This window comes from Macrobrachium nipponense, chromosome 30, assembly GCF_015104395.2.
Source record: "Macrobrachium nipponense isolate FS-2020 chromosome 30, ASM1510439v2, whole genome shotgun sequence".
NCBI classification, from domain to species: Eukaryota; Metazoa; Arthropoda; class Malacostraca; order Decapoda; family Palaemonidae; genus Macrobrachium; species Macrobrachium nipponense.
In genome coordinates, this window is record NC_087218.1 from 67,969,490 (window position 1) to 67,985,276 (window position 15,787).

Consider the following 15,787-nt stretch of genomic DNA (forward strand, 5'->3'; position numbering starts at 1 on the left):
TTTCTTATTTCAAAGTTTGGGATTTTTAAATCCTACTTTCACTACCCAGTCTTATGGACAGGAACAAGTCACTGAACAAGAGAATAAATTACTTGATAAAATGTATTTGACGGAATGATCTAACAAACACAAACACACACAAGGAAAATTCAAAGTGGCTCTTTCTCGATCATATTAATTCATGATCATTTATACGATTTCTCGCACCTCTTGAATACTTTTACTCCTGACTTTATGTTTAGTAAGATTACTTATTTTACTTAGGTCAATTGTCTCAGTGATCAAAATTTTGGTGAGGACAGTTTTTGTTTGTATACAAGCAATTAATTAAACAGCCTCTCTATGGTAGAGATTTCAATATTGTACAGGCAAATCATTGGTCCATACGATTATTTGCAATTACTATAAAAATTTCAAATCACAACTTCTTCATGCAGTTAAAACATAAATATACACGTGCTTCTTTGCAAAGGCAATTGGTAATTACCTCACCAATTATCTAAAATGAATACTATGTCATTCCACTTTCTGTTGAATCTTCAGACATTCAAAGATTACTCGGCTAAATACTACTACTACTTCAGGAAACATTCTACGGTTAAATTTAACTTCGGAGGCGACTACTGGTTAAATATAACTTCGGGGAAAAGTATTTGGCTAATTGTAACTCTGGAGAAGACTAGTTGGCTAAATATAATCTGGGCAAGACCATTTGACTTAATAGCATAACTTCACTACAGACCCCTAAATTAAACATAATTCAAGAGGAGACAACTGGGCTAAATATTACTTTAGGGCAGAACAAGATTGTAAAATATTTACTAGCAACGGGTTCTTATTAGCAAGAGACAAAATCTTTCAAGGTTAACAGAAAAAAAACCAAAGCTAAGAAATTTCTCCAACACTATTCACTTTTAACGAAGGTATTAAAGAAAAAAAAATAAAAGCTCATGACGGAACTCTCGCAGGTAACACTGGGAATTTTTTTTACAGGAACCTAAAAAGTAATTACGATTGACTTTCTTCATTGCAGTGGTTTTTTTTCTGCGTCGATGACGTTTTTGTCACTTTAAAGTCATCTCACTATGAAGTAAATATTACACCAGCAAAAAATGTGTTGTAAAACAAAATTACTCACACGTACATACATTTACTCATTACTTTGCATCAAAATTTTCCCACAAAGATGTCCATAACCAACGTGAATATACAAAATATTCTGACCTCAAACATATTACTAAAAGATTCAAGAGGCAAAGTTTCGGTTAAAATCTAATGAAGACAGAGAACATCAGGAAGCGTTCTGGTCACACACCGCTTATCACTATTATACCAAAGCTTAAAATAAACCACTAAACCACTAAGTAATTATTCACTTGGGTTAAAAGCTTCCCCTGTTAGAAGACACATGGAATAATCTGTGTCTGTGTGTGAGAGTGTGTCTCACGAACATACCAACATATCATATACAAACACATCGTAACAGAAGTATTAGAAGTTATTTTTATAGAACATACCAATGTTAGGATTTAACAACAAAATAAACTTCACATGAAATAAATCACCAACATATATCTGAATAAACCTGCTTAAATGCAATGTCTAGTTTCAGGAACTTTTCTACGCTTAATTCTAGAGGAAAACAAGATTATTCAATCAGGCATGGAGGAAGGAAGAAAGAGAGGAGAGGAGAGAGAGAGAGAGAGAGAGAGAGGCATAAACAGTCCACAGATGTTGAAGACATGAGGTGGACATAATTAGATAAGGCATGTACACATGCATACATCCTTCCCCCCATCCCCCACCCACGCACGGACGCACAGACATACACGCACCCATATATATATATATATATATATTATATATATATATATATATATATATATATATATATATATATATATATATATATATAGTATATATATATATCAGAGACAGCACAGTAACAGACTTGACAACAAGCCAAATTCACCCGGATGTTATAGCAATGAAAAAACTTCGAATGAAAGTTCAAAGCACACTTGTTGTGTAAACAACAATATATGCAACAACCGCTGCTACAATATACATATCAACTGCAATGACAACTGTTCCTGCAGTAAAATACACACGAAATAACATCCGTACCAGTGATTTCTGACTCTAGGTATGTGTAATTAACATATATTCACATACACATATATGTATATATAATATACATATATACATGTTTATATATATTATGAATAATTATCACGTCACCGTGATTCATATAAATTATTCGAGCTACAAATGTCCTTTAATATCTAATTCGCTCTACTTCGGAATTAATATATTTTCATATATGTAAACCGAAGGGGAACTTTTTAGCAGATAATATTCATACACGAATGAGGTTACTAACCCTATGCCCAGCGTCTTGATACCAAGCGACGCTGGTACCCACTTAATTAAAGCTGGTTGGTGAGGTACGCTGAGGATCAGAGGCTAACTTAAGAAAAGAAAGAAAAATCGAAGCTAACCTAAACACGACCACATCGAGGAACTTTGCCTTAAACTTTCAGCAAATAACGGCTAATATCATCAGACACACACACACACAGACATAAAAACTTCGTGACAACGACTGAGGGATCATTAACGAACGCAACGCGCGGTAACCCATCCGCTTCGGGAGCGGATCACCCTAAAATTAGGATGGGTAATGCTCAAGAAAGAAGCTTCTTCCCTTCTTGTGTGACCAAAATTCCGTTGTCAGCGGCAGGTCCCGTTACAGCGGAGGGAGGGTAACTAACAACTGCGGACTCAAATTAGCCGTCGACCACCGAAGAAGGAAAAGAAAAAGAGATATAAGTATATGCGATACCGAATATTTCTGCCTTCCGTCTACTACACACGCAACGTATAACATAGGCAGGAGAGAGAGAGAGAGAGAGAGAGAGAGAGAGAGAGAGACCCCAATTAACAATGCGTATTAGACTGAAAAAGAGAGAGAGAGAGAGAGCCAAATTAACAATGCGTATTAGACTGAAAAAGAGAGAGAGACCCCAATAAACAATGCGTATTAGACTGAGAGAGAGAGAGAGAGAGAGAGAGAGAGATTATTCAGCTGGCCTTAAAAAATAACTTTTTATCTGCTTAAGCGAAAGCTGGTGCTCTTTAAATTCATCATAAGAAAGGGCACGAAGGTCTTCTTCGCAGTTTTTGTACCGTGTTCTCTCTAGCCTTAAGTTATTTCCAAGCTACTGACTCCATTTCACTTCGGCCGCTGGTTCCATACAACTGCTAACCCTTGAGGATGAAGAGCCCAGAGAAAAAAGACTCCAGACATAGGGGATAACAAGACTGACATCTGCCACCATTGCCGTCATCCTTCATCTTTATTCTGTGAGATAAATGTTCATGAACCTCGTGTAAACAAATTCTACAGCGTTCCCAAAGGCTAACAGACCCACAGGTACTTAGAATAACGAAATATTTCGTGATTTCAGAAGATCGTGTCATTACCCATCAATCATTAAAACGTGTTTCTTTGGAGACTGACATTCAACTCTTAAAAATGAATTAATGAATTAAACCTTTGCACCTTGATGGTGATACGTAGGACCATGAGCAAACAGTCAGTCATTCAATGTCACAGGGCCATGGAGAAATGGGAGGGGGGAGGGGGAAAAAACAAAAAAAGGGGCCGATGCTGGGCGGGGGGAGGGGGGTGGGGGGGGTGGGGGGGGGGGGAGAGAGAGACGGATAGGTAATAACCTCCTCACTACGCACAATGTATTGTTGCTACGTATCACGGAACTATTTACGTTATGTAAACAAGTATTAATTCTCGGACGCTGACAAACATCACGATGTCATTTTTTTTTTTCAAGATTCACTCATGCAGTGGCTCAAGTTTAAATGCTGTAGTATTTCTAAATGATTTTCTTTTCGCCTCTCTCTCTCTCTCTCTCTCTCTCTCTCTCAAACACACACACACTCACACACACACCACACACACTTACACACACACACACACCACACACACACACACACACACACACACACACATATATATATATATATATATATATATATATATATATATATATATATATATATATATATATATATTATGAAAGCAACAACGGCATCAAAATAACAAAATACCGTCTCTCCAAAAAAGCTTCAACCTCAGAGTACGATGGAACCAGACTACATCCAAAATATATATATATTTTTTTCCTTCCACAGCAAAAATAACTGCAATAAGTCGTCGAAAACTTCAATAAAAAAAATTCAGATCAACAACCTCTCCTGCCTTGTAAAATCTATGATAATATAGTATAAACAATATTCGAAATAATGAAGTGTTGGAATGTCGTCTGTATTCAACGGAGAATTATATATATAATTTATTTATATATATATATATATATATATAATATATATATATATATATATATATATATATATATATATATATATATATATATATATATATATATATAAATCAAATACCTAGTTAAACCTCTGGAATAAATTAAGCCCGAAGAGAAATATACTTATGTATACTAAATTTGGCCGGCCAGAATTCGAACTTATGCCGTTCATTTTTATACAGACTTTTCCATTCGGCTATCAAGAGATTCGACTTTGCTGTACAACTTCCTGTCGAATTCAGATTTTGTTCCGAAAGCAGAATCAATATCAACCAACTTCCAACGTGACAGACGATTGTTAAGTTTCTAACACTTGATCATTATTCGAGTTGTCGATTAAAAACGCGTTTTATACTCACAAATATTAGGCCACAAATACCCTTTAAATATCGCAATTATACTAATACTTGGGAATCACTCACATACAAAGGGAGACGTATATGTGAGTTACTTCCGAGGTTCAATGAATTCCACATTCAGAGAAATTGAGATTTAATATTTGTGAGTTTGAAAAACTGAAAGTTGGGTGAAGGTTTATTTTGCAATGTTGTCCTACAAGGACACAGGTCTATACCGGAGCACTTGACTTAAATGTGCTCTCCAAGAAGACAAGTGGAAGGACAAAATCGTAAGAACCAACCTTCATATAACCTTCCACTGACCACCTTTTCTATGGTAAAGTATTATACATACTCCTTACGAAAAGGTGAGAGAGGATGACTAACTCTTGTAGAGGAAGAGTCTGCTTCTCGCAGATGGGTTCAGAGAGATGGAGAAAAATGTGATGAGAGAGAGAGAGAGAGAGAGAGAGAGAGAGAGAGAGAGAGAAGAGAGAGAGAGAGAGAGAGAGAGAGAGTTCAGTGACTCAAAAAGTGTGTTTACATTATAGTTACAGCCACTTAGTTTGCCCTCGAACGTGGTCCAGTATAAAAAAAAAATCTAAATATATCTCTCTCTGCAAACGTACCAATGAAAAAACAATATTTTATGTCATTTCAAATATATATAAAGTTTTTCTGTTGAATATAATAACAGAATCATAAGGAAAAATCATCAAAAGACACGTTCAACCTATTATTACAAGATAATTTATCAAGAAATAATTAGGTATGACCAGTCATGTGATATTCTAAGATAGAAAAAATTCACTATTTTTCCTTTGTTTTCAAAGTTTTATTCAGTTATATTTTATCAACATACAGGGTGGGCCAAAAGTAGCCTCACAGTTAAAACAGAATAAAAAATAATTTATTAAACGCATAAAATTTTTCAGACATGAATAAGTGGCATATTTAAGAATGAGTGACATGAAAAGGATAAAAATAAGTAGCATGTATTAATGGCACAGTATTAATTTTCTATTGAAGAGTACTTTGAATGAGAAACAGTTCATGAAGTAACTGTGAGGCTACTTTTGGCCCACCCTGTATAATGAAATTTACGCGTTTTACTGGAGACTGAAGGCTGAAAACGATGAAGAAGAAGGAAGCTTCCAAGCTTGCATTTAGATTTCCTTCTCCTCACTGTATATTTTCTATATCCTAATTTACTACTGGGCCATGCATGTGGTATAATTATGTACATTTCGAGTTGACTCAAAGTTACGGTTACATGCCTTTCTCCTTTCTTAAATGCCGAAGGATTATATTTATGAAATTCTTTAAACCCCACCAACTTTTAAAGAAAGAACTTGAAAGTAGGGGGGGAGATAATCACGGGATGGGCAACTATAGCTGATTCACTTTTAAGGTAGATTCTTGGGTGAGCCCTGTGCCTGCGAGACGTTTGTTTGGCAGCCACTGATTGGCTGGGAGCTGCCTACCTCCCGGTACAAGCTAATCAGCGGCCGCCAAACAAACGTCTCGTCAGCATAGGGCTCATCCAAGAATCTACCTTAAGTGAACCAGCTATAGTTGAATGCTTCAGACATGACAAGTTCTCGATGCTCAATCTGCCCCGTGTTCTTGCCACCTGAACTTTGGGGCAAAGGTTTGTTTACATTATCTGGCTTTATTCCTTTCTTCTCTGCTCTCTCTTATGGACAATCTACTTGGTTGTTAATAATAATAATAATAATAATAATAATAATAATAATAATAATAATAATAATAATAATAATACCCTATGTATGTTCACATATTTTTTTGTAAAGGCAACCTCCCCAGTTAATAAACCACGTTTAGATATAATAAATACCCTTGTCCAACCCAGCTCCTGCCTGTTGCAAATACACCTTATGCAAAATCCAGCAATCTTGGTCCGTACTTCAGACTGACTATACGTAACAACATGATTCCACTACAGCCATATAAACAATCTGAAGAGATTGAAGCACGAGCAATGTACGGCCAGCATAATCTATGAGAAAAGCGTATTGTATTACTTTTATTTATTTAACATTGAAAAAAACAAAGTTGTCATCTGCCTCCATTACATTCAACTAGACAGGAATGTATCGGTGAATAACACTTTAAAAAATATTTGACAGTCGGAAGATGGGTGGAACTCCCCATCAAAGTGTGCAGTTTCATAAACCATCGAACACGCAAGAGTGGGCAACCACTGAGGCATCGCAAATTACCATACATTACCACTCAAATCACAGCGGAGCAGACAATAACCACCGAGCTCCCCAACCAACAGTCCGCTGCGAGTATCTGTCCAATATGCCGTTACCATTAAGACAGGGTGGGCTCTCACAATAGCATCACTGGCAGTCACTGGCATTCATCGTATAACTCACCCCAGTATCAAGAATGTACCCCTATACATAATTTATGCGTATATATGTGGTAGTATATACATATATATATCAACATTCACACACACAACACACACACACACACACACACATATATATTATATTAAAATATATATATATATATATATATATATATATATATATATATATATATTACTATATAATAAATAATATATATATATATATATATATATATATACACACACACACTAGATTAAAATATTCTGTTAACAGCAGAATTCCATCTAATAAAATGAGCCCATAAAAACGCCAAAATGTAGAAAAGCTAATGTTATATTATATATATTATATATATATATATATATATATATATATATATATTAATATAGATAAAACAAATAAAAGACGTAGAGAATATGTAAAATATAAAATCTGGGCCAAAGGCCAAGCGCTGGACCTACGAAGATCATTCAGGGCTGAAGGAAAAATTGAGAGTAATAGGTTAAGAAAAGTATAACAGGAGGAAATGCTCGAAGCAGTTGCACTATGAAACAATTTTTAGAAGAGTGTGGACAATAAGATGGAAGAAAGACTGTGAATGGAGGTACAGTAAAAACAAAAAAACAAAAAGCACAAAAGTAATGTCTACAGTGCACCGCGTGAGACGCACCTCACACACTAATAGTAACCTCCATCCCCCCCCCCCTCCCCCTAACCGGGATAAAAGAAGTAGGGCCTAAGTAAAACAAAGATTTGCAGACAAAGACACTGACGAGATATAACGATAACACAAAATAAATCGCCATTAAAGTTGTAATAACAATCATTAGCCCCAACAAACATTCTAAGTCACAGAGGATAATAAATCTCACGTTTTTCTTCCTCAGTTCCTCTTTCATCTCATCAACAACAACAACAACAACGACCAAAACAACTAATCAATACATTTCTATCAATACGCCGAATAACGGATTCTTTTCGCACGAAACGGAACTTTTAGTCCTCAAGCTTTAAAACAAAACCAAAAAACAATATATCTATTATAAACATCGATTTTCCTTTCAAAAGGATGGACCATAAAGAAAGGCAGCATAAAAAAAACTCCTCTTTTACTTCATTTTGCACCAATCAAAACATCTGTTACACCGGGAATTAATTAAATACTACTGCGCTCCCCTTTCATGATAACATGACATTTGGCCAATGGGAGCATTAAGCGCAAATTATATCAATATGTCAACTTCAAAATAGACCGTACTAATATATAACAAGAAAATCACCCAAATAAATCAACCAATCAATAAAAAAAATAAATAAATCATGATTCTGAAACTAGGTCAGGTTAAATCATCAAAGCAGAATAAACCATCTTTCGCCTAAGGGCCTTCTCCCAACTAACACCTAGGACTTAGTCCGGTATTTCGCGGGCTAAGACACAACTACAACAACGGTACCCCATTCGGATCTGCAACCTAGAGCAAATAAAATTTTTTCGGCATAGGTCAATCCATCAACATAATTTTATTAAAATCCATTATTCTTCACACTTCTTGGATACGCTCGTCACTACACAACTACAGCCTTAGATCCAAATGCAAGAAAATAAAGTAATTCTTATGTCCGTAGCAGGATTCGAACTCGCATTCAGAGTATCAGAACCAGGTCACGTTGCCTACCTAACCAGGTAAAATGTGACCGGTAAGTTCTTTATATTCCCAAGGATAAATTTATATCCTAGGTTACGTTGGCGTGAGCAATGCACAAACAAGTAACAAACTTTCCCACGCTGAAACTAAAGGAGAAAAGGTGTCCAGATAATGTATACAATTTCAATTTTCCAAAGGATTCGATCAATAGAGCAATTACCTCTTCATTCCGTGAAACAAATTCATAAACCTACGATATGATCCACCCTCATCCTTTCCGGTAGCCACAAACCTTGAGTGAGGGCCATCATCTGTGAAGTCCTCGTGCGATATGTTAATTTACAAATGATAGAGCAAATACCTATTTCCAAATTCAATATCTTAAGCGTTACTGGGAATAAACCTACACACACACACACACATATATTTATATATAATATATATATATATATATATATATATATATATATATATATATATGTGTGTGTGTGTGTGTGTGTGTGTGTGTGTGTGTGTGTGTGTGTTCTTACGGAATCTCGTGATTATGGACTTCTCTCACGAACATTTCCTCCGATTTTCATTTTCTCGCAATCATATCACGAAGATGCGACATCGGAGGTTTAAGTGCTCGTTATTAAACACACACTCGCACACACACACCCACACACACACACACATATATATTATATATATATATATATATATATATATATATATATATATATATATATATATATATGTGTGTGTGTGTGTGTGTGTGTGTGTGTGTTTTAATAACGAGCACTTAAACCTCCGATGTCGCATCTTCGTGATATGATGCGATGAAAATCGGAGGAAATGTTTCGTGAGGGAAGTCCATAATCCCCAGATTCCGTAAGAACAAATTGGAACTGTTCATCGAGAGGCCTTAATGCTCACTCGCTGCGTTGCGTGACCTGCCTTTATTAAGAGGCTGTAGTAGGAGTGAGCTTAATGAAATCGGACGTGTCCCCATAAAGGAAAAAAAAAAAAAAAAAAGCAAATGCGAATAAGCAAACGAATAGTAAACGGAAAATGAATGATCTAATGAACAGGGGGTTAGAAAAAAGAACTTATACCTTCCACCCCACCCCAAATCCTTCCTTTCCACTTCTTCTTGAAATGAAATACAAACAATACATTGAATCTCAAGAAATGTTAAATGGAGAATAAACACTGTTCATGATCAAAGGAGCTTTAACAAGGTCCACTTCCAACCTCGGGTCTCTGTACACGTGATGACGTATTTGCACACACACGCAAGACCAAGATAATGCCTATTATTGTTGTTGCTGGACCAGACTGGTTCACCCCGTGCCACCAAGGGCTGCTTCTGTCACTGCAGCAGCCACTATCAAAGACTGACGAGATCATTTACATTTCGTTACTAAGCAGGTGAAGAAAAAACTTGAGATATTCCTTATAACAACATAACTGGTATTGGAAATTGCATTTAAAAATTGTAGTTTTGTCAATGACAACCTCTTTCTATTTATTATTCTTCAGTCTTTTGTTCCTCAGTTTGAAAATGGTGGAAATCCCTTAAGGAGAGAGAGAGAGAGAGAGAGAGAGAGATGCAGGGTGAAGAAGATACAAACATATACATGTTATAGTAAAACACAAAGAGAGAGAGAGCAAGAAGATACAAACATATACATGTTATAGTAACACACACACAAACACACACACAGAGTTGGAAAAGAAGGTCCATTGTCACCGACTCTTTCCCCTCCGACGGACCATCAACTGTCCCTCATTTCCAAACTTCGGAGCCGAAGTTGAATACATTGTGAGCGTAAGTGGCTAAACAGCGACATCTGTAGAGACCGAGAGGCCTAATTTCATATAAACAACGAGGTTTTCGGGGGGAGGGAGAGGGGGGGGTGGGGGGGTTGACGTCTCGAGATCCTGAGGAGAAAGCAGACGATGGGCAGAAACGTGTCTAAGAGGGGACTTAAGTTGAGTCACGAGCTCTCTCTCTATCTCTCTCTCTCTCTCTCTCTCTCTCTTTCTCTCTCTCTTTTCAGCTTCGTTACTCCGAACTAATACACCCTGTTTTCACTCTTCACTGGCACACAATCAAAACACATCATAATATATATATATATATATATATATATATATATATATATATATATATATATATAAATACTTATCACATCACCGTTGGTTCATATACTGCATTAAGCTACAAATGTCCTTTATATCCAATTCGCTCTACCTCGGAATTATATATTTTTCATATATGTTACCTAAAGGGATTTTTTTAGTTGATAATAAATTCGTCCCCCCCGTGGGCTCGAACCAGTGGAACAAACAGAAGAGAAATCAAAAATTGCGGTGACATTAGCGACCTCACGGGAGGACAAAATTTAATAATCAAATAGAAAATTCCCCTTCAGATATTAATTCCGAGGTAGAGCGAATTGGATATTAAAGGACATTTGTAGCTTAATCATAGTTCTATATATATATATATATATATATATATATATATAATATATATATATAGGTATATATATATATATAATATATATATATATATATATATATTATGTAAACAGATACGAAGAATACGAAAAAATTAGCATAAAGGTAAGACAAGAACAAACAAACGAACCTTTTGACATCAACACCTCCCCCGCCTTCCCAAGAGACCCAGCTGCGGTTTGTGGAAATGAAACTCCTTTTTCACCCCAAAGATTAATCAGCGATAAACAGCAACAACCCCGACTTCAAAAATAGAACGAGCGACTGTTGGAGGCGAGATCTTCCTTCAGACAAAGTTACAGATTGAAGCTGATTGATTAAATAGCCGCTGATTCAGACTTTGTTATTGTGCACTGAACATAATTCTTCGCTTGTGTCTGTCAATGGCATGGATTACAAGTTTGAGTTTGATGGAGAGAGAGAGAGAGAGAGAGAGAGAGAGAGAGAGAGAGAGAGAGAGAGAGTTACAAGGATTAGGATGTCTCAAAGACTTATTAGTCCATCCGAGGAGACATCATCATATGCTCACTTATCTCTAGGAGCAGGTTTTTTTACTATTTATTCACAGTGTACTACTGATTCTATCTAGCTTTCTTTTCAACTCTTCTACACTGCTGCTGATTTAAAATTCTGGTGGCAGTTTATTCCATGTGTCACATATTTTGTATGTAAAGAAGTTCCCGCAATGAGATGCATCTCTTCAGTTCCAGTTTCCATCCATTATTTCTTGCCTGATTATCGTTTAATTTATTTCTTGTCTGATTATCGTTTAATGTCAAGAGGTGACCGTCTACTTTTATTATGCCTTTCAGTATTTTGAATGTTTCTATTAGCTGTCCTCGCAATCATCGTGTTTCAAAGTCGTACATGTTCAGGTTCTCTAGTCGTCTTTGGTCATTCCTATTTGCCTGATGGATAGTATTAACTTGCTTGTACCCCCTTCTAGTCTATTTATGTCCTTTCTTAGTGTTGGTGTCCAAAACTGTATTGCATATTCTAGACGAGTTAAGCTGCTGCACCGTTTACTTGTTTCTGTTTTTGAATTGCCTCTTTATGTATCCTATTAGTTTCTGTCCTTTCTTTTCAGCTTTTATACATTGTATTTTGGATTTTAAGGTCTTGGTAATAATGACTCCAAAGTCATCTTCTTGTTCTACAATATTTATGTCATTCCCGAGCAGCATGTAGTTGGCATCATGAGGGCTGTTTGTTCTTATGTGTAACACTACATTTATCCAAGTTAAACGGCATTTGCCATCTTTTTGACCAGCTCCCATTTTCTTTAGACCTTCTCTTAAACTTTCTACTGTCTCTTGGTCTGCTGCATTTGCACCTAGTTTGGTGTCGTCTGCAAATTCAACTATCCCGTTAGTTAATCCCACATCAATGTCATTAATGTAAATAAAAAACAAGAGCGAGTCAAGGACAGAACCCTGAGGAACTCCGCTTGTCACATCTGCCCATTTTGATTCTTCCCTCTTTATTATGGCTCTCTGTTTTCTATTAGTTAGCCAGTCTTCGATCCAGTCTGCCATTTCTCCTAGAATTCCTAAAGCTTTAACTTTTGTCATTAGTTTCTTGAGTGGAACTTTGTCAAAGGCCTTTTGGAAGTCTAAGTAGAGTATATCTATTGCTCTACTACTGACGTAAATACCAAGCATGTTATGGAAAAACTCCATGAGGTTTGATAGGCAGGATCTGTTTTGTCTGAAGCCGTGTTGACTGCTTAACAACAGGTTGTGTCTATCAATGTGATCCACAATTTGATCTGCAATTATGGACTGAAAAATCTTACAAGGGACCGACGTTGGACAGATTGGTGTATAATTTCCTTGCTCTTCTCTTGGGTCTTTTAGTAAAATGGCGCACATTACCTAGTTTCCATCCTTTAAGTGGCTTTCGTTGTTATAATTTTTTTTTTTTTTTTTTTTGTAGAGTTTATGTAGGTGAGGAAATATCTCCTCTTTTAACCCAAATTTTTCTTGGATGAATCCCATCCGGAACAAGAGATTTGAACTTTAGTTTTTCTATTTTGTTTTTAACGTCTCCCTTTGTTAACATTTTGTCTATAACATATTCAATAATTAAGTTTTTCCAAGTCTGAGTTCACTAGGCTTCCTCCATTGTCTCTATTTTATTGCCTTCTTATTATTAACATGAGCAAAGAATTCTTTTCAGTTTCCCTTACTAATTGATGCAACTCTCTTCTCCTCATTTATCTTTCCATTTCTTATTCATTTATCCACTATACTACAGAGTTCTTTTTTCTTTTCCAATTCTGAAAACAAAAGATAACTCTAGATAACCTCGAGAGAGAGAGAGAGAGAGAGAGAGAGAGAGAGAGAGAGAGAGAGAGAGAGAGAGAGAGAATCTTACTAACGGATATCCATATCAAATCCTCACATGCTGAAATACTCTATTGTTCTCGTGACCCTACACTCAAGGGTGGAGTCAAACAAGAATAAACATGATTTGCCAATCAATCGAAAAAATAAAATCTCCTTACAAGACCTCTTAAAGAGATGCATTACAGATACAACCTCTACAAGAGGTACAATGTCAATACAACCTCTACAGGAGGTACAATGTCAATACAACCTCTACAAGAGGTACAATGTCAATATAACCTCTACAAGAGGTACAATGTCAATACAACCTCTACAAGAGGTACAATGTCAATATAACCTCCACGAGACATAATAGATACAACCTCTACACGAGACACACAGTGAACGCACCCCTCTGCACAACGACCGTCCACGCATCTTAACGTAATGTGAACCACACAGAACGACGGACAGTAGTAATCTTAATGGGTCAGGGAACACTAGAGACAAGACCCAGAAAAACAACTAGATAACAAGTAACGGCACAAACATGTATATATATATAAGACAGGCCCGCCTGCAGATGTACGTGAAATGGTTCGTAAACGAGCTGGTGCTAACAGTTTAGACGCCAGATTATGATTTCTCCAGACAGGGTGACCCTTCCAGTTCTCTTGATCGTACCGACCAAATTCGTATAACTACCAGGTGCATATCTTGCTGGATTCCCGTGAAATAAAGATGCATTACTTCCCATGATTGACTGCAAGAATAGTTGAAATGAGAGGTGGGCAAACAGTCGATCTCGGCCACTTGTTTGGTCGGTCGGGGGGGGGGGTCAGGTTCCCTGAACAATCACTATATAAGCAAACAAAAACACAACATATACTATATAATATATATATATATGTATATATATATTATATATATATATATAGATATATATATATATATATATATTAGATATATAATATATATGAGTTAACTGTACTCATGTTTTATCGTACTATGGCGATATTTCAATCCAACGTAATAATAGGTGATTATGTAGTGTGATAGATCGCAAAAGTGTTTCAGTCTTTAAGAGTAGATATCTCGGAGCCCAAAAGTCTGGCCACCCCTGGTTTAAATTATCAGAAGCCGTCACTACATTTATCACCGGTGAGTAATAGGTCAAAGCTCGAATTTTTACCAAAAAAAATCACTGTCGACTTTAATCCTCACTATCAGTCATCATAAGGATGATAGAGACCAAAAGGAGATGAATTGAAGGTCAACAGCTCAATATAAAGAAAAATTACAGTACTTTTAACTGTAGCAAAGGCCTGCTTTGGTTTAAATTATTACCGAAAAAGTAATTCTTCAAGTCAGGATATCCATTCTCCCCTGTACTGCACTGCAAGGGTATTCTCATATCTTTGCTTTTATATCTTCACTTTTTCAACATACTGACTGGGAGCAGCCAATTTCAACGAACGAAGTTCAAGCATTCTTGAACCCAGTAATGAGGGAAAGTATAATTACTGGTGTATTACTTATCAGTGCAGCCTGCCGAATCATTTGACAGTGCAGCAATCTGTATCACTTAGCAGTGTTCCCAACTATTACTGTAACAGAACCAGTGTAGCCTAATGCATGTGTGTGTAAGGATAAGAGTACAAATATGATAAAGGCAGTCCGGTGGTCACGCTTGACCCAGATATAAAAGAAAGTGGGTCTGATAAATAATGGATAGGCATACCTATCAAGAAACAGATGGTTATAGACGTTGCCAAACCGGACTATGGAAAACATATATATATATATATATATATATATATATATATATATATATATATATATATATATATATTATATACATATATATAACGTCGAGGCGCAAGTCCCGACCCTATGGGCATTAAGTACCAAACGCAAGTTCGAACTTAAATACATTCTTTCAGCATATCAATATATGGATCACTGATGGGACATGCTAGCCCAGAGATGGTCACTACCATTGTAGACTATCTTTCCTACAAAGAATAAAATCCAATACATTAATACATATTGCGATTTATTACGAACATTTTTTTTTCTTCTTTTCAAAGCATTGCATGCAGTACATTGTATAATTCATTACATCAGTAAATCAAGACAAGTTTTCGCTGCATTACCGCAATGGATGTTTGAAACATAAAC

The 15,787-nt window shown here is 36.1% G+C and overlaps 1 protein-coding gene across 2 annotated transcripts in view; it reads right to left on the minus strand.

Annotated features, from left to right (window-relative positions):
• The window catches only part of LOC135202578 (tyrosine-protein kinase Abl-like), a 218,645-nt gene that overhangs the window by 145,573 nt on the left and 57,285 nt on the right, over positions 1-15,787 (minus strand). The gene's annotated exons all lie outside the window — the stretch shown is intronic.